The 18,144-nt window shown below is 44.5% G+C and overlaps 1 pseudogene; it reads right to left on the bottom strand.

Moving 5' to 3' along the window:
• Positions 1-1,359: 1,359 nt before the first annotated feature.
• On the bottom strand, positions 1,360-11,023 carry LOC118650751 (annotated as a pseudogene).
• Between the last annotated feature and the right edge of the window lie 7,121 nt (positions 11,024-18,144).

Raw genomic sequence — 18,144 nt, 5'->3', positions numbered from 1 at the left:
CCCCCTACTGCCCCTGCACCCCTCATGATTCGTTCCCGGGACTGGTTTAAAGTACAGGCACACTGGACTCATATTGCCAGGGTTTGTACTTTGGGCCTGATGCTTATTAGCTGTGTGTGGGCAGATTATTTAACCTCTCTGTGCCTCAGTTTCTTTTTCTATCAAATGGGAATAATTTTGGGACTTACCTCATAGGGATATTATAAAGGCTTAAATAAAACAATCCAGGGAAAGCACTTCATACAGTCAGGCACTAAGGAAGCGTGAGGTTATTAAAGACGACACATCTTCAGCCTCCGTACTGTGCTAACCAGCCTTCTTGGAGTTGTCTCTAAGTTGTCTATGCCTCTTTTACAGTAGATCACCCAGAGCTAATCACCACCACTGACGGTGAGTAAACAGGACTAGTTCATTCTAGATGCTCACTGTTATATCATAGAATAGAGTCAATAGCATGTAAGGACTAGGAATTGAGCTGGGGAGCCAGACTGTCTGCATTTGAATCCTGTCCCTAAAAAGTAGAAGCCAGATGGTTTTGTACAAGTCATTTAACCTCCCTATGCCTGCTTCCTCAGCTACAAAAGTGAGATAGTCACCCTATGCCATAGGGTTATTTTGAAATTTGCATGCCCGAAAACAGTAGAATAGGGCTCGGAGCACATAAAGCATTCATTACATGTGATCATCAGTACAGTCTCCATAGGATGTACTTCACAAAATCATGATGCTTTGGAGGTTCAGAAAGCGTAAGAGATGTGCCCAGCCATGCCAGTTATAGAGGTGGGGCTGGGGACTGGCTCAGAAACCCGGCCCCTTGACTCAGGCCTGCGACCCCTCCTCATGGCAGGTATATCACAGGCTACCCAAACCGAACGGGGTCCTCATCGTGCACTGCTCAACCTGCACAGCTGTGTAGGGTAGACCTGCCCTTTCTGTATTCAGAGCATCCGAATCTAGCCTAGCCCTAGCCGGTTTGGCTCAGTGGATGGAGCATCAGCCTGGGGACTGAAGGGTCTCAGGTTTAATTCCCGGTCAAGGGCATGTACTTCGGTTGTAGGCTCAATCCCTGGCCCTGGTCAGGGTGCATGCAGGAGGGGTGCATGCAGGAGGCAACCTGTCGATGTGTCTCTCTCACATTAATGTTTCTCTTTCTGTGTCTCTCCCCCTCCCTTCCACTCTCTCTAAAAATTAAAGGAAAAATATCCTCCCGTGAGGATTAAAAAAGAAAAAGAATCTAGCTACCTACACATGGAGTGTGGAGGGAGAAGGAGGCCTACTGTCTGTACTCACAGGATTTTTTGTTTTTTTGTTTTCCCACGGAGTTTATTTGGGCAGACCAGGGACAGGGAGGCCCTGTACCTAAAAGGAGGTGTTGGGCCTCTTGGTGGTGAAGCCTGGCTTGTGCTGGAGACGAAGGACCCAGTGAGGCAACAGGAACTTGATCTTGGAGTCGTGGAACTGCATGAAGACCAGTGGGCACTTGCTGGCCGAGATCTCCTTCCTCCGCCTTTATTATCTGGATTGAGCGGGTGCAGGCCTGGTGCCAGGCCCCCATGTCTCGGTAGCACCAGGTGATGGCAGGTCTTGGTACTCCCGGTCTTGCAGGTGCCACTGTGGGAGTCTTAGTGCAGCCAGATGCCAAAGTGCTTCAGCGGAAGGGGGGATTTCTCAAATACTTACTCACAATAGACGATTTCCCCTGAAGACTTCCTCATCTTCTCCAGTTGAGACACAAAGTACCAGAAGCCGGACTTCACAAGGACGTGGTCAGGTGCAAAGATGCACATGCAGCAGAGGGGCGGCTGCTGCACCTGGGGGTGGGCAGGCAGCACCCCATCACCTTGTACTGGCACACTCTCTGCGTCCCCCAGCACCCTCCCCCCCCCACCCCCACCCCCCTGCCCTCTGCAAAAAAAGGCTAGACTCACAGAATCCTAATGTCTTTGGATTCTGCTTCAGGTCAGTAGTGAGTTCTGTCATTATGATTTAAGTGCAGAGTTAATTTCAGTGAGCCACAATCTTGACTTCTTCCCCTCCATATTGCCTTAAGTCTTGAAAAAATGTTGATGGGAGGGATTTTGTCTGGGAATGTGGTGCTGAATGTATTAATTTCTTCACCTTCTGTAAGTGCCAGCCAAGTGGCAAAGACATTATCGTCTCTTTCTGGTCTGGTGGTGGGCTGGGGTTTTGCTGTGTTTGATTTGCTAACTCACCACCAGAAGCAGGGTGCTGTGCCGGGGGCAGTGGGGCAACCATGAGCGGGTGTGACAGCAGGACTGTGGATGTCACATTCTGGTGAGCATCCAAGTTGTCAGTCCCACACTCTGCCCCCAAATCTGATTCAGTCGGAAAGTATAAGGTCTAGGAGCCGGCATTTGGAGAAGCAGGCGATTCTCACGAGGAGCATTCATTCTAAGAAACACAGCATGTAGTGTAGATTCAGAGAATCGTCTTTGGGGTTAGTTAGGTAAGGATCCATTTCCCTGTGAGATCTTAACTTCTCTACGCTTTGGTGCCCCTTCGCATGGGCCAGTCATTGAAGCCACCTCATGAAATTGCTGTGAGGACGGAATGAGCTAACGCACACAAAACACGAGCTGCCTGGACAGTCTGTGAGTTCGGTGAAAGTAAACCCGCTGTTCTTGGAAAAGCAGGGTGGCCTTTAGGTGATAAGCACAGATGTTGGAAGCCAACAGAACTGGTTTCTAATCCTGTTCCTCCATTTACAAAGCGTGTGACCTTGGTTTCCTATACTATTAAAAAACAACAACAAAAACGGCAACAAAAACAGCAACAAAAAGAACGGGACTTATGCAGTCCTCCATCATGACGTTGTAGGATGGAGACAACAGGAGTCCAAAGCCGAACATGATGCCTGGTATAATCATTAGTGCTACCCCCAAATTGTTGCCAGCTCTCCTCCTTCCAGGCACACCATAGAGCTGCACCATCCCAATTTGAAGTGAGGTGTGGCCATATGCCTTGCTTCGGCTAATGGGGTGTGAGGAATATGGATATGGCACTGGTGGGCAGAATCTGCCACATCCACTCCTCTGCTGGGCAGGCTGTGGGAGCACAGGTCATGATGGAGCCTCTGTCAGTCTAGATCAGTGGTTCTCAACCTGTGGGTCGCTACCCCTTTGGCGGTCGAACGACCCTTTCACGGGGGTCACCTAAGACCATCCTGCATATCAGATATTTACATTACGATTCATAACAGTAGCAACATTACGGTTATGAAGTAGCAACGAAAATAATTTTATGGTTGGGTCACAACATGAGGAACTGTATTTAAAGGGCCAGAAGGTTGAGAACCACTGCTCTAGATCCTGAGAGTCTATGTGGAGCAGAGGCTGCCAGATGACCCCAATGGACATGTACAATGAGCTGGGAGGGGGGGGGGCTGTAGGGAGGGAGACTTTTGTTATGTTAAGCCACTGAGATTTTGAGGTCGTTTGTTAATGCTGCATAACCTGGCCCAACCTGCCTAATACATCTGGTATATAGTAACCTCTTAAATCATTATGAGCCATGATTATTATAATTTTTGTCCATCAGTGGCTTACAGCTTATGTAGAGCAGAAGCAAGACTTAAAAAAATGAAATGTTAAATAATAATCTTTCATTGCCTATGAGAAGTGCAAAATATTCTGGGAGGCAGTGAAGAGAAAGAGATTGTGGCCTGCAATAATTAGGAAAGGTCTCATTTCATAAAATGCAGATTTACTGAGACTTTAATTTTGTTCTATCTAAAGTAAAAAGAAATTTAATTCCTGATGTGTCTTGTCATATAACCTAGAACTTGAGTTCTTAGGAAGAATCTTGAATTAAAAAGTTAAGCAATTATAGCAACCGGGGCCTCCCAGAGTATTACCTGCTCTTATTAAATCTCAATTTCCAAAACAGATGTCTTCCATTTAGGCTTTTCATTAAGGGGGGAAAAAAGAAGGAGGAAGGAAGGAAGGAAGGAAGGAGAATGGCTATGGGATAAATTGGTGTTTTGTCCTTTCTTTTTTCTAAATATATGTTTTTTATTGATTTCAGAGGCAAAGAGAGAGAGAGAGAGAGAAAGAGACACCAATGACAAAGTCATTGATCGGCTACCTCTTGCACACCCCACACTGGGGATTGAGCCTGCAACCCAGGCCTGTGCCCTGACCAGGAATCAAACCGTGACCTCCTGGTTCACAGGTCCATGCTCAACCACTGAGCCACACTGTCTGGGTGTTTTGTCCTTTCTTACAAATGGCATTTCTCCCCTGGTTTGAAGCTCACTGGGCTCTTGTCTGCTATCCTAGGACCCCAGAAGGTCTAGGTAGTAGGAACTCATGAGAACGCTGCAGCGGTGGGAGCTGTGACTGTAACAGGGACCACAGCTTCCAGCAGCAGATGCCAGCATGAGTCACCAAAAACCGGGTAGGAGCAGCCAGAGCCCAGAACCTCAGAGCAGAGTCGCCTCTGTGAGCGGTGGGAGGACACGGAGCATGTGCAGAGACCTCTCCCCACCACCATGAGGCTGCCTCAGCTCCCGCTTGCACCAGATGCCATCCTAGGAAAGGGTGGTGTGAGGAGGAAAAACACCCACGACAGAAGTTTGAGCTCCTAATTGATGAAGCAAACTGATGAGGTAAACTGAAAGAGAATTTCCCCAGATATGAGAACTCCAGAGGAAGGTGAGATGAGTTTTAGAAAACAAAAGTGCTATGTTTCACACCTGAATAAATGTGATCCCACCATACATTTACTTATAATCATATGCAGTGAAATTAAGATGCGAATACGGTACCCACATCTGAATAAGCCTGGGAAAAACTAACCCACCAGCCATGTGGCTCTTTGCAAGATGCTAAGAGAGCATTCACCCATTCAGTAGTTCTCAAATTACATCAGAATCATCTGGAAGGTTTGCTGGAAGAGTGATTACTGGGCCCACACCCAGAGCTTCTGACTCAGTGGATCTGGGATGGGGCTTAGAAGGTGCATTGCTAACAAATTCCCAAGTGATGCTGACGCTGCTGGTCCCAGGAACCCACTTTGAGAACCACTGCGCTGATTCATCTAAGTCTGGTGTTGAACTAGGTCTTCCTTTCCATGGTTTCTCCAATTGATATTAAATACTGGTCGGTGACAGACTATATAACGTAGCTGCAGCTATTGCATAATCCTTGTCATCTCCGTCTTCACCACTGACACCAGCATTTGCTAGGACCCAATATAGGAGCCAGTGCTTTATACAGCTCATTTCTCTTAATCCTCACAAATACCATTACTTCCATTTTCCAGGTGGAAGAACTAAGGCTTTGAGAAGTCAAGGAATTTATTAAAGTTGTAGAGCCCCCACGTGGCACACCTGAGTCTCCAGCGGGGCAGCCGGACCCAGAGCCCAGTTTCTGCACTGTCACCTGAACGATGCTCTTTATAATGGGTTAAAATGGAGGGGGCTTCGGAGTCTCAGAATTGATCAAACGAAAACCAAACCATTGCCTGGCCAGCATTGCCCAGTGGTTAGAGCACTGGCTCTTGCACTGAAGGGTCTTGGGTTGGATTCCTGGTCAAGGGCACATCCCTGGGTTTTGGGTTTGCTCCCTGGCCCTGGTCAGAGCAGGTTGGGACGTGTGAGAGGCAACCAGTCAATGTGTGTCTCTCACATCGATGTTTCTTTTCACTCTCTCTTTCTCTCCCCCTTCCTTCCTCCCTCCCTTGCTCTCTCTCTCTGAAAAGCAATGGAAAAAAATATCTTCAGATGAGAATTTTTTTTAAAAAAGCAAGAAAACATTGAATACAAAATCCTCTGTTTCAGTTGTCCTTAAGCCACCTTAGACCCTGGCACCTTTCCTGGCATGTTTCTCCATAGTGTCTGCCCTGCCACCACTTCACTTACTTTTAAGCTCTTTCCTCTCCATCGCCCGCCCCAAAGTTCCTGTCCACTTCCTATCAGAGAGTGTAGCTCTCTCTGCTTGTTTGTCATGTTCTCAACCACCCCTGGTTGGGGGGGAGGGGGCATGGAAGGGGGCAAAGCAGGGGTATTTGTTTGAGCACCTAATTAAATTTTGCTAAGCAAAAAGTGGCCTCCTCTAGAGAGAAATGGTATCACTTTTTGTGAGACAGAAGCGCTGTCAGCAGTTGTATTTAAACGGCAACGTTTATTTTTCTGTTAGACATGCATAGTTTTAAGTTCACTTTCGTGTGTTAACCCCAAAGGGTATTCATCACAGTCTCCCTTAGCCAGCCCCCCTGGCTGCGGAGTGCTTAACGACCCCTGCCCACGTGGCCTCAGCGGTGTGAGCCAGCCTCAGACCCAAAGCTTAACTTCAAAAGTGTTCGTCAGAGCCATGCAGCACATTAGCCAGCGGCCAAGAAACCTGCGCCCTAGATTTTCTCCACAAGAATCTCCAATCCGGGTGCTACATGCAGCAGGACCAAGTCATCTTCCCAGTCCCTCTGAGCAGAACAACATGTGTGTTCTTGTTCCCCAGCCTGACTCAGTGCTGCTTCTGGGAATGGAAGGGGGAAAACCTGAATGGAAACCCCACTGCTCCTCCACCTCTTCTTCCCCTGAGGTCAAGGGCACGTTCCAGCTGGGCCCAACTCAGCACAGGGTGGGGAGGTACCTTCCCAAGGATCAGCTGGATTGTCCCACAGTGGCAGGAGGCTGGTGGGGGAGTGGGGCAGCAGGGAGGATAGGAGTGGAGGGGGAGGGAGATAGGAGCCATGAATGACAGGTAGCCACTGGTCAGCCATGGTGGTCATTGGTTCATACTGGGCTTCCACGCAGAGCCTTTGCACCCTCCCAGACAGAACTGATCAAGAAGCACTTGCTCTTATCTCTTCCACATCCTCTCGTTTTTTTATACCTATTCTCTCTTTTCTATTTTCCTGATTATCAAAGAAATACATGCCCACTGGAAAAAAATAGGAAGAATATAAAGAAATCAAGGTCCCTCCATCCAAAAGTAATCACTGTTAGCAATTTCATGTATCCGCTTTCAGGTATTTTTCACATATCTAAAATAAAATTGCATCACACTGTAGGTACTATTTCACAACCTGCTGTGCTTTTTCTACTTCACAATAAATTGTGGATCTCTTTCCATGCCAATTGATTCACATCTACACCATTATTCCTGGTGGCCCGTTATACGGCAGGCTATTATCATTTATTTAACAGTCCCTCTTGTTAACTCAGTGCTAGACTAGAGTTCTCTTCCCTCCCCATTCCCAGCCCCAGCAAACTAAATTATAGCAATTTCTCCCCACAGCTGTTACTGGTTCTGACACCCCCTCCCACTCCCTGCCCTGCATTGGGGCTCTGAGGTCTTTCTACGGTGTCTCCACATCTTACAAGCTCCTTAGAGGTGGGGCCATGCCCTCTAGGCATCTGAAATTCCTACAGCCTATACAACATGGCCAATGACCAACCGATGGACAGAGGGACAGACTGACAGCCACCCCAGGAGGAGTATTTGCTCTTAAATCACATCTCTCCCCACCAAGAGCTCCCCCACCTGTGCATTATGCTCCCCCCTCCCTCACACACACTCTAGCATGTTCACTCCCACTCTGGTGTTCCCCTTAATCTAACTTCTACTGGTACACATTCCAGAATTCTCCCTCTTTTTCCTTTTTTAGATTTATCTTCCTTGTTGAAAGTACTACAGATGTCTTTCCCTCCCCCGCCCCCCGCCTCATTGACCTCCTCCACTCCACTCTTACCCCCTCCCCAGGCCTTCACCGCACTATTGTCTGTGTCCATGGGTTATGAATAAATGCATATAAGTTCTTTGGTTAATCTCTTCCTGCCCTTTCCCCTCTGAGATCCGTCAGTCTGTCGCATGTTCCCATGTCTCTGGATCTATTTTGCTCATCAGTTTATTTTGTTCATTAGAATCCACATGTAAGTGAGATCATGTGATACTTGTCTTTCTCTGACTGGCTTATTTTGCTTAGTGTAATCCTCTCCAAGTCCCCCTCCATGCTGTCTCAAAGGATAGAGGTCCTTCCTTTTTACAGCTGCATAGTATTCCATGGTGTCTCCCTTCTCTTCTCTACCCTCTTTGTTTTCTTTTCTCTTCCTTTCCTCCATACAATAAACACACACACACACACACACACACACACACACACACCCTTGTACACCCCGCCCCCATATCCCCTCACAATCCTGCCTCTGTTGCTTAGCAGCTCTGTGACCTTGATCAGATCATTTCCCCATCCATAAAATAGGAAAACGCCCAGGCATGCCTGAAAGACATTGCAGGTTCTGCTCCAGACCACACAAGAAAGAGTATCACGAGAGAGCCAGTTATATAGTCTTTTTGCTGGTGGATGGTCTTGCTTCCAATATGCAAAACACACACACACACACACACACACACACACACACACACACACACCATGAAACAAAACAAAAAACAGACCCAAAAACACAGGCAACAGCTGTGAAATGCAAGGTATGCCTGTGTCTGGTTTAGGATTACTGTGAAGACTAGAGGTCAAGATGGTAAAGTGCTTGGGTGCTCAGTAAATGGTCCTTGTCGTTATTATTCAGAACACATCCTTATAAGAGCCAATGCAAGGAGGACTCAAGTGTTGGGCCTCTAAGGAAAACAGTTGTTTTTTCCTATTTTCCTTGGTGGGGCAATTGTGCTGAGCTTCAGAGCTGTCAGCATTCCTAAGTGTCGCCCGGCGTGAGAGAAAAGGCAATTAGCAAAGTGATTAAAAGTTCAATGGGGAGCTGGAAAAGGAAAGACTGTAATGCAAAAGAGTGGCTTTGTGGAGCTGGGCTCAGGTGTCATTTTTTTCCGGTCCTAGAATAAAGAAGAGGGCACCTAACGGGCATTGTAAATTGTGTAGCTGATCAAGTCTCCCTCTCAGCCTTGACTGCTGGCAAACTGGAAGCCAAATGTGTGGCTTTACGTATAACAACATGGCCCTTTTGTATCTGCCTCCCTCCGGACTGTATCTGATACCTCTAACATGGCTTATTTGTTCTCTTTTTTGCTTCTTCTAATTTCTGTTCACTTGTGGTATCCCATGGATTCCTATAAGCTGCTTAAATTTCCTCTTGGACAAAGGAATAAATAGAAGGATGAATGAGTGAATGAATGACTAGAATCAGGGAAGAGGATCTTAGAAACCACGTAAAACTCAATTCAGGTGTCTCCCCCGCAACATCATCGGCAGGTGGTCAGTCCAATTGCCTCATCTTGATGTTGCAGTGCTCAGAAGCTCACCACGTGGTAAGATAGTCCATTCCAGCTTTACTATGAATATTGTGGCTTATCGAGAGTTGATGAGTTTCCTTATAGGAGGCAATTTTTTTATTATTATTAAAAAGGCAACAGAAGGAAAGTGAAGGTATAAGAACAAAATGGAATGAGGTTAGTTCTTATTCTCAGTGAACTCATATTACTTCCAAGTGATCTCTTTAATCTTTTCTAAATACTCACAAACCATCTGTTTGTGATTCTGCCAGAACTCAATCCAAGACTTAACTACCGCTGTCTTGTCAATAAAAAATGAGGTATACATCAAGAAATTGAGAAGACAACCCACAGGATTGGGTGAAAATATTTGCAAGTTATATATCTGAAAAGATTTGTATCTAGAATATATAAAGAACTTTACAACTTAATAATAAAAAAGCCGAATGAATAACTCACTTTAGAGTGGATTAAGGAGCTGAATAGACATTTTTTTCCAAAAAAAAAAGAAGATGTACAAATGGCCAATAAGCAGACGAAAAGATGCCCAACATAATTATCCATAGAAAAATGCAAATTAAAACTACAGTGAGAGACTACTTTACACCCACTAGGATGGCTATAATAAAAAAGACAAATAACAAGTGTTGACAAAGAAGTAGAGAAATTGGAAGCCTCATACAGTACTGAGGAATTGTAAAATGATGCTGCTGTGTTGAAAACAATCTAGCATTTCCTCAAAAGGTTAGAAATAAAGTTACAGTATGAGCCAGCAATTCTACTCCTGGTGCATACCCAAGAAAAGTGAAAATAGATTTACACATACACCCCCCCCCCAAAAAAAAAACCCTTGTACACAAATGTTCATAGCAGCATTATTCATAACAGTAGAAACAACCCAAATGTTCATCAGCTGGTGGATAAATAAAATGAGGTATATTTACATAATGGAATATTTTTCAGCAATAAAAAGGGCTGGTGTATGGAATGACCTTGAAAATTGAAACTAAGTATGTGTGTGTGTGTGTGTGTGTGTGTGTGTGTGTTGGGGATGGGGGGAGTCAGTCACAAAAGACCCCTTGGAAGCATATAATGTATGCTTCCATTTATATGAAACATCTACAATAGGCAAATACAGAGAGTAGATTAGTGGTTTCCTAGGGCTTGGGGGGTAGAGAGAGACAGGGTGTTTGGGGGGAAATCAGGAGTAACTATTAATGGTTACAAATTTGCTTTTTGGGGTGATGAAACTATAAAATTGCCTATTTAGTATACTTTGAGAGTATACTAAGAACCACTGAATTATACAGTTTAAATGTGTAAGGTTTATGATATGTAAATTATATCTCAATAAGGATGTAAATTTAAAAATAAGGTGCAGGTGCTGTATCAATCGTTGTTCTTTGTTGCAAACTACAGTGGGGCCTTGACTTACGAGTTTAATTCATTCCGAGACGGAGCTCGTTAAGGAGCTCAAATTACTCTATCAACTCAATGCAAAAAACCTGCGGAGATACAGCTGGTATTTCAAAAAACTCGTTAGTCGGGACACTCGTAAGTCAAGGCCCCACTGTACTAGTGTTGGTAGTTTAAGCAGAAAGGGAGTCTATTAAAGCTATTAGGAATCTCAAAGACTCGCCAGGAGGGTTAGGGTGTCAGTCCCAAACCATACCTTGGGGACTCCTCCAGTGACGCCACCACTCAGCACAGACTCGACAGCTCTCACTGGTGAGGTCTGGAACTGGTGCCACCTTCCCCTCGCGGCTACTTGCCAAGAGCTGGACATCTTTGTCACCAAGGTTTACACTAAACGTCCTCATGATACTCTCTCCTGAAGAGAAGTCTGGAGGGAGGCCACCTGATTGGCTGAGGGTAGGTCACTTGTCTGCACCTAAGCCGAAGAAGATGCTGGGAAAGTGAGTTCTAGCTTCTGTCTTAAGGGGCAGGTTGTATAATGTGAGAAATACTTCAGTCCAAGGAAGGGTGTTTCTTTTTATCCTCCTTTTCTCCTTTCCATTAGATAGGGTGCGTGTTGTTGTTGTTGTTTTCTGATTTAAAGGTTATATATTCTATTTTTGTTATGATGGTTGCGTTAACTTCAGACCCATTTGTAGGTTCCTTTTTACAACGATGTGCTGCAGACAACTCGGGCAATTCTGTTCTCACTTTGCATTCACTGGCTTCACCTTAGGACAGTGGTTCTCAACCTTGGCTGCACATTAGAATCACCTGGGAATCTTTTTAAAATCCTGATGTCTGGGCCCCATCCTCCGGAAATTCTGTTTCTTTGTTACGGGGTGAGGCCACAACATGAGTAACAAAGAAACAGAATTTCCGGAGGATGAGGCCCAGAAATCGGGATTTTAAAAAGATTCCCAGGTGATTCTAATGTGCAGCCAAGGTTGAGAACCACTGCCTTAGGAGCTTGGAATCTGTGATGATGGGAGGACTTACAGCATAGACACGATCAGTCAAAGGCTACAGATCAGGGCTCCTCCCTCCCCAGAAGCAGTTGTTAAACATGTACTAGCATACCGCTGTCTTTCTCCCTGTTGATATCTAAATCGTCACTGCAAAAGGTATTTTAGTTCAGTCCTCCCTAATGTGGGACCCATGGGCCTATGCTGGCCTTCAAACTGATGATCAGTCTGTAATAAATAGAGAAGTTTAAAGTAATGTATAGCAATTTGGAATTGTTGTGCCATCCAAATGCATTTTATATATTTTTTTAATATTTCACAAAAGCATCAGTCATGGATGGTTTGAACATTTAAAACTGATCCCTCCTCACTGGTGGTATGAGAAGTACTGCTTTAGCCACCCTCATTGTCCTTAGCTCTACATCTTTCCCCCTCTACAAGAGGTATGGAGATTATCTTCCCAGGCACTAAACATCTTGTTATCTAATTGTAGAACCATTTTTCATCAGCTTCTTACCTCTTGGCCTTTAAAAATTGATTCCCTGATGTCTTTGTTCAGGTCCCACTGTTCTGACTTCTTGGCAGCCTCCTCTCTTAACTGTGTTAAAAACAAATTTTAAAAAAAAATCACATAAATTACTAAATATTTCTCTTCTCTCCCCCTTTCCCATATATAAAATCAAAATGGATATACACAAACTTGTAACAATGGCTCTCGTTGGGTGATGAGACCAAGAGTAGAAGTTGTGTTCTTTGGCATACCTGAATTTTCTACAATGAGCGTGCATTACAAGAGAAAAAGAATCCCAGGCCATATCCCCTGAGTTTCAAAGACTTTTCATAGATTTTTCCTTCTTATTCCCTTGTTCCCTTCAGAGTAATGCTGAATGAGCTTCAGCAATTCATATATCATTCCTGGAAGTTCTTAGGATGCTATCATAGAAATGTTGCTTTGATGCTTTCTGATATGAAATTCCTATCAGAGTGGTCTGCAACACCGAGCTGTCAGATGAAGCTGTGGTTCGTCCCTCCTCCTCCTCCTCCTCTAATTTCCTGCCAAATCCTGCAGTTCCTGCATTTACTGAATTTCCTGGGACATTATTCTAACCTTGATTTTCTGAAACATCATCACCGATATTCCTCAAGGAGGGTGTGATATGTGCATTCAAGCGTGAGTTCTCCCTCTGTGAGGCAGGGATCATTCTGAGCATATCCCAAGCATCTTGAGCACAAGGATTTGTGGGAACTATCCTGGTTTGTGGTCAGACTTTTAAGTATTGCAAGATAGTAATGCATGCCTGGCATTTCTATAGAAATTTTTACATCCCAGAGGATTTTAACACATATAATATCATCTCATCCTATTCTCAAGATCCTTGAAGTAATAGTAATTAGGAAAATTTAAATTAAACCCATAGCATGGTAAGATTTTTGCCTATAAATTATGAAAGATTTATTTAATATTATTATCCAATCCTGGGAAAAATCATAAGGAAATTGGCACTCTCATATACTACCAACAAGAGCCTAAATTGGTATCATCTTTCTGGAGGGCAATTCATCTCTCTGTATCAAATGTATTAAAGATGCATGAACAAGAGGAACTTTGGCTAGGGCAGAGAGAAGAGGCAAGAAAATTCTCCCTCCCCCTCCCCCCAAAAGAAAACAATAAAACTGAACAAAATTGTTAAAGAATGATCATTTCAGAGGTCTGCAAATTGACCAAAGTCAAACAGGAAATTGAAAACTATTCATGAAAAATTGCTGAACTTTGGGCAGGAACAGAAGAAGCCTATGGCATTCTTCACACACACACACACACACACACACACACACACGCATACACACACATACACACATGCACACACATGCACACACATACACACACACTGAGGTAGATATTATTGTTTCTGTCATTTGGAATAATACACGTGGTCACAGGGTAAGGGACAAAATTACATTATTATTTCCACTAGAGGCCCAGCGTGCACGAAATCGTGTGTGGTTAGGGTCCCTAGGCCTAGCCAGGCCTCTGTCCCATGGCTTCTGCCGCCCTGCGACGCTATGTGAAGCTCCTTGCCCCAGGACGCTCTGCGAAGCCGAACCCTGTGACTGCTCCTTGAGGCTCCCCCAACCCCGTGACTGCCCCGTGAAACTCCCCCACCCCATGACTGCTTCACAAAACTTGCTGCCGCCTGGGTGACTGCTCTGCTAAGCTCATGGCCACCCTGCGAAGCAGCCCACCACCGCCGCTCAACAGTCCCCAGTCCCACCCCGCTGCCAGCACCCCCCTCATGGTGAGTGGCTCAGGGGCCAAGGGGGTGGGGACCGAGCAGTGCTCCATGCACTTCATGGTGACTTGTCGCCCATATGGTTGTGACGGCACCTAGCTCTTTATATATATATTAGGATTGTAGAAATTGGAAAACAAGAACTGAGTCAGAAAGGTTGAAGTATGGCAAAATCACAAAAGCCAGAAAGATGCAGAACCAGAACTGAAACTTTTCATGAGACAGAATCACTGTTACGAGGTCGTATCCAGAATGTTCTGTATCGTTTGTGTGCTCACCTTCTTTGGAAGTGGGGAAATAATAGCTGTTGGCACCAATGGATTTATTTTAGTGCCTGTAACAGGTAACACAAGTTAAAAGAAAGGGTGTGTCCCTTCCAACAGCTTGTCCAGTGGGTGTTTGGCCTACTTTCTCTCCTCCTGGAGTTTGGTTCTTTAAAAAGGTGACGTTCTTTCTTTCAGATTTAGACCTTAATTTGGATTTTAGTAAGTGCAAGCCACAGTGCTCTGCTCATGTAAAGGGCTGAATGTAAATGGGTCAAGTGAATTTGTTTCACATAGGTTCTGGATTTAAGGCAAAACCAGCAACTTGTTAAGCATAAATGTAAAGGCCCATTCATTCCAGAATCCAAATTCTCCAAGCATTGAAATGCATGTTTGAGTATATCCAACCTCTTACAATGCCTTTTAGGAACCAGGCACTACTAGAATTATGTGTACGCCCATTGTGAGCAGCCAGAGGAAGTTACAACAGGTAGTAGTTGTTCATGAATCCAGGGTTGTTTTCAAAGCTGCCAAACACAGAACACACAGCAATAATACCGACTTGATGCCAGGCATTGGTCTTAGTGCTTTCTATGCAGAATCTTAGGAAATCCTCCTTCCCATACCCTACAAAGAAGGTATCACTTTTATCCCCTTTTTATGGATGAAGAAGTTGAGGCTTAGATACAGTAATAACCTACTCAACTGCCATGGCCAGCACTTGGCACAGCTAGAATTCAAAGTCAGATCGGTTGACCTCTTAGGTTGGATAGTGGACTCTATCTGTCCGACTCTAAAATACCCCCTCTGAGGATCACGGTCATAGGTATCCCTGCCTCTTTAGAAGTTTAATTACATCAACTGGGTGTGTTCTCAGAATGTTCCCAAAGACCTCTAAAGCAGTTACAAATACTGCATTTGTTTAGGATGCTAATTTCAGCTAACGTCTCTACGCATGAAGGAGAGAACTGCCTACTGAAGTTAAAAGATTTAACTGACTGGTAAGGACTAGAACCAGAGATATTTAAAGTCCATCAATTCGTTCAACTTGGAATTTTCAGATGGCTATGGAGGTGATAGGCCGTTTACCAAGCCCTGGCGATCTGAATTTGACTGGCCATGGTCCTGACCTCCAGGGGTTCATGGCCTAATAGCAGATATCAGAGCACAGAAAACAAAGCATAACACAGTATTAGACGTGTCCCAGTGACAGCAGGGGACATTTTATAGTTTTGACCTCCAACATGGCATGGGCACTGGCCAACCAAGTAGCGTGGACCCTAGAATGTTGGCTTTGAAAAATAATCTCTGGGAGAGTGGGACAAGCACATAGCAAGGTAGTATTTGATGATTCAAATTGAATTGCATTTATCAGGTCAAGAAAAGCCAACAGGGCCTTCCAGGAAAGAAGAGCATGAACAAAGGGAAGGCAGAGGAGTCAGAAGGTGCCTGACCAATGGATGACAGTGAGGCTGGGAAGTGGGTGCCCCATGGGGACGGTAGGAGATACACTGGAAAAGGTGAGCAGAGCAACATTCTGATGGGCCTTGAACATCAGGGTGAATAGTGTGACCTTCCTTTATATAGTTGGCAAGTTGGAGCCTTTGTGGTATTTTTCAGCAGATAAATGACATGTAAACATAAATCAGTAAGAATCATTAGACATTCCCTAGTCTATCCTTAAAAATGCAGATGTTCATCTCTGAAAATTGATCAGTGAATCATTCCTTGAATACATTCCAGGAAAAGCAGCTCATCTTCCTAAAGTAGTCTAATTCTTTATGAGGGGAAACACTTTCCCAAACACCTTTTTAAGGAAGTTATACTTTGTTATGATATTTTGTAAATGAATGAATAAATGAAAGAATGTCCATGTAGTAGTTCTTTGTTATGAGATAGATGGTGTGTCCCTGTTTTACATGCTGAGCTTTCACAAGTTTGAAGTTAGTTAAATTCACTCAAAAATCCCCTTGGTGACCTGATTTACAGCTCCCGCCACCGTCTTGATTTCTCTCCTCCTGCCTATAGTACTTTAACTTACTGGCATCCCCTTGGTGCCCAAGGCTAAACAAAAGACACTCCATACCATCTATCTAGCACATCCCCTTTCTTCATTTGGATGCTCTCCTTCAGCCTCCGTTTTTGGTCATCACTATTTTTGAAAGTTTTTAAGATTTGATTATTATAAAATTAATAAAATTCTCATTGTAAAATAAGTCAAGTAATACAATATTTGTAAAGTAAAAAAGATAGCCCTCTCTTCCTTCTAGTCCCACTGTCTAAAGATAACTACCATGGCCCAGCCAGTGTGGCTCTGTGGTTGAGGTTTGACCCATGAACCAGGAGGTCATAGTTCAATTCCAGGTCAGGGCACATGCCAAGGTTGCGGGCTCGATCCCAGTAGGGAGTGTGTAGGAGGTGGCCAATCAATGATTCTCTCTCATAATTGATGTTTCTATCTCTCTCTCTGTCTCTGAAATCAATACCCTATATGATAAAAGGGTAATATGCAAATTGACTCCAACAGCAGAACAACCAGAACGACCACTCGGCCAGTCACTATGAGGCACACTGACTACTTCTCGGTCCCTTTCCCCAGCTGGCAGGCTCTGATTGCCCAGTGGCGAATGGGGAACTGGGGGTGGGTGGCAGGTGATGTGGGTGGCGCCAGGCCAAGGGCCCCACCCCACCAGTCGCCCCACACACAGAAGGCAACCCACAGTGGGGGTGGGGACAGCCAGCGGGTGGGAACAGCCAACCTCTCTGTCCCTTCCCCCAGCTGTCAGGCTCCGATCACCTGATGGCAAACGGGGAACTGAGGGTGGGTAGCAGCGGGGGGCGGGGCCAGCTGCAGGCAGCCGGGGAAGATGGCCCTGATCACAGGCCTAGGGACCGTATCTGCACAGGAATTTCATGCCCTGGGCCTCCAGTAAATATATATATATATGTATATATACACACACACATACATACACACAAAGGTAACTAGCATCAACAATTTTGTGTGTTCTTGTAAACTTTATTCATATACTAACCCATGTGATTGTGCCATTATTAGAATTTAATTGTGTTTTGAATCATCTGGCCAACACAGTCTCTGTAGGGTCATACAAAGATTACAGTCAGCTAAACCTTCCTGTCTCACATCCTCATGTTATTAGAGAGCCTTAGATTTTATTAATTTTGTAATAATCAAATCTTAAAAGCTTTCCAAAAATCATGATTAACAAAAACTGTAGCTAAAGGTAGTGCTTTATTATTATTATTTATTGAACTGCATCATGCTTGTTTGGGCCATTGTCCCACCCTACTGTGGTCTCTCTGATTCTTTGCTATGTATCACCCATAGATTTACTAAGTGAGTCCAGCGGGAGAACCCTGATGGCCCACTCCTGATTAAAATCCTTCCATGTCTTTCCACAACCTTCTGAGCTTCCATTTCCTCATCTGTAAAGCTGAGTAAGATCTGATGGTCTTTGAGATCCCTTTCTGATTTAAAAGTCTTTGAAACGACTTAAGCTGTGGCATACCCTGCTAAGCCACCTTCTAGCAGTAGCTCAAACTTTACAACCTGGGAGAGTCCACATTTCCAAGACACATTGCAGAAGACAGTTATCCTGGGAAGCCCATCAAGGTCAAAGCAAACAGCTATGATGAAATTATTCAGGCTTTGCTTTTGAAAAATAGGACACAGTAAAGTCAACTGGGTGTAAAAGTATTTGCAGCAATTCTTAGTACTATTTCCAAGTTTCAAGTGCTGGATGTATTTTGTCCTGGAGGGGAAGTTTGATCTTAAAAAAAAAAAAAATCAAACCTGGGAGTTATAACTGTGGCTCCAGCTTCTATAAAGGTTATCTGGAAGTTAGAAACCTCTGAAAGTGACTTAATTGCTTGGCTGGGCAATTCTTTTGGATAGGAATCTCCACCAAACCACCTTGTGAGACTTTTTCTTGAAATGAAATTCTGT

The sequence above is a fragment of the Myotis myotis genome, unplaced genomic scaffold (genome assembly GCF_014108235.1).
Source record: "Myotis myotis isolate mMyoMyo1 unplaced genomic scaffold, mMyoMyo1.p scaffold_m19_p_3, whole genome shotgun sequence".
In the NCBI taxonomy this organism is placed as follows: Eukaryota; Metazoa; Chordata; class Mammalia; order Chiroptera; family Vespertilionidae; genus Myotis; species Myotis myotis.
Note: the sequence above shows the minus strand (reverse complement) of the source record. Positions and strands in the feature narration are given on the sequence as shown.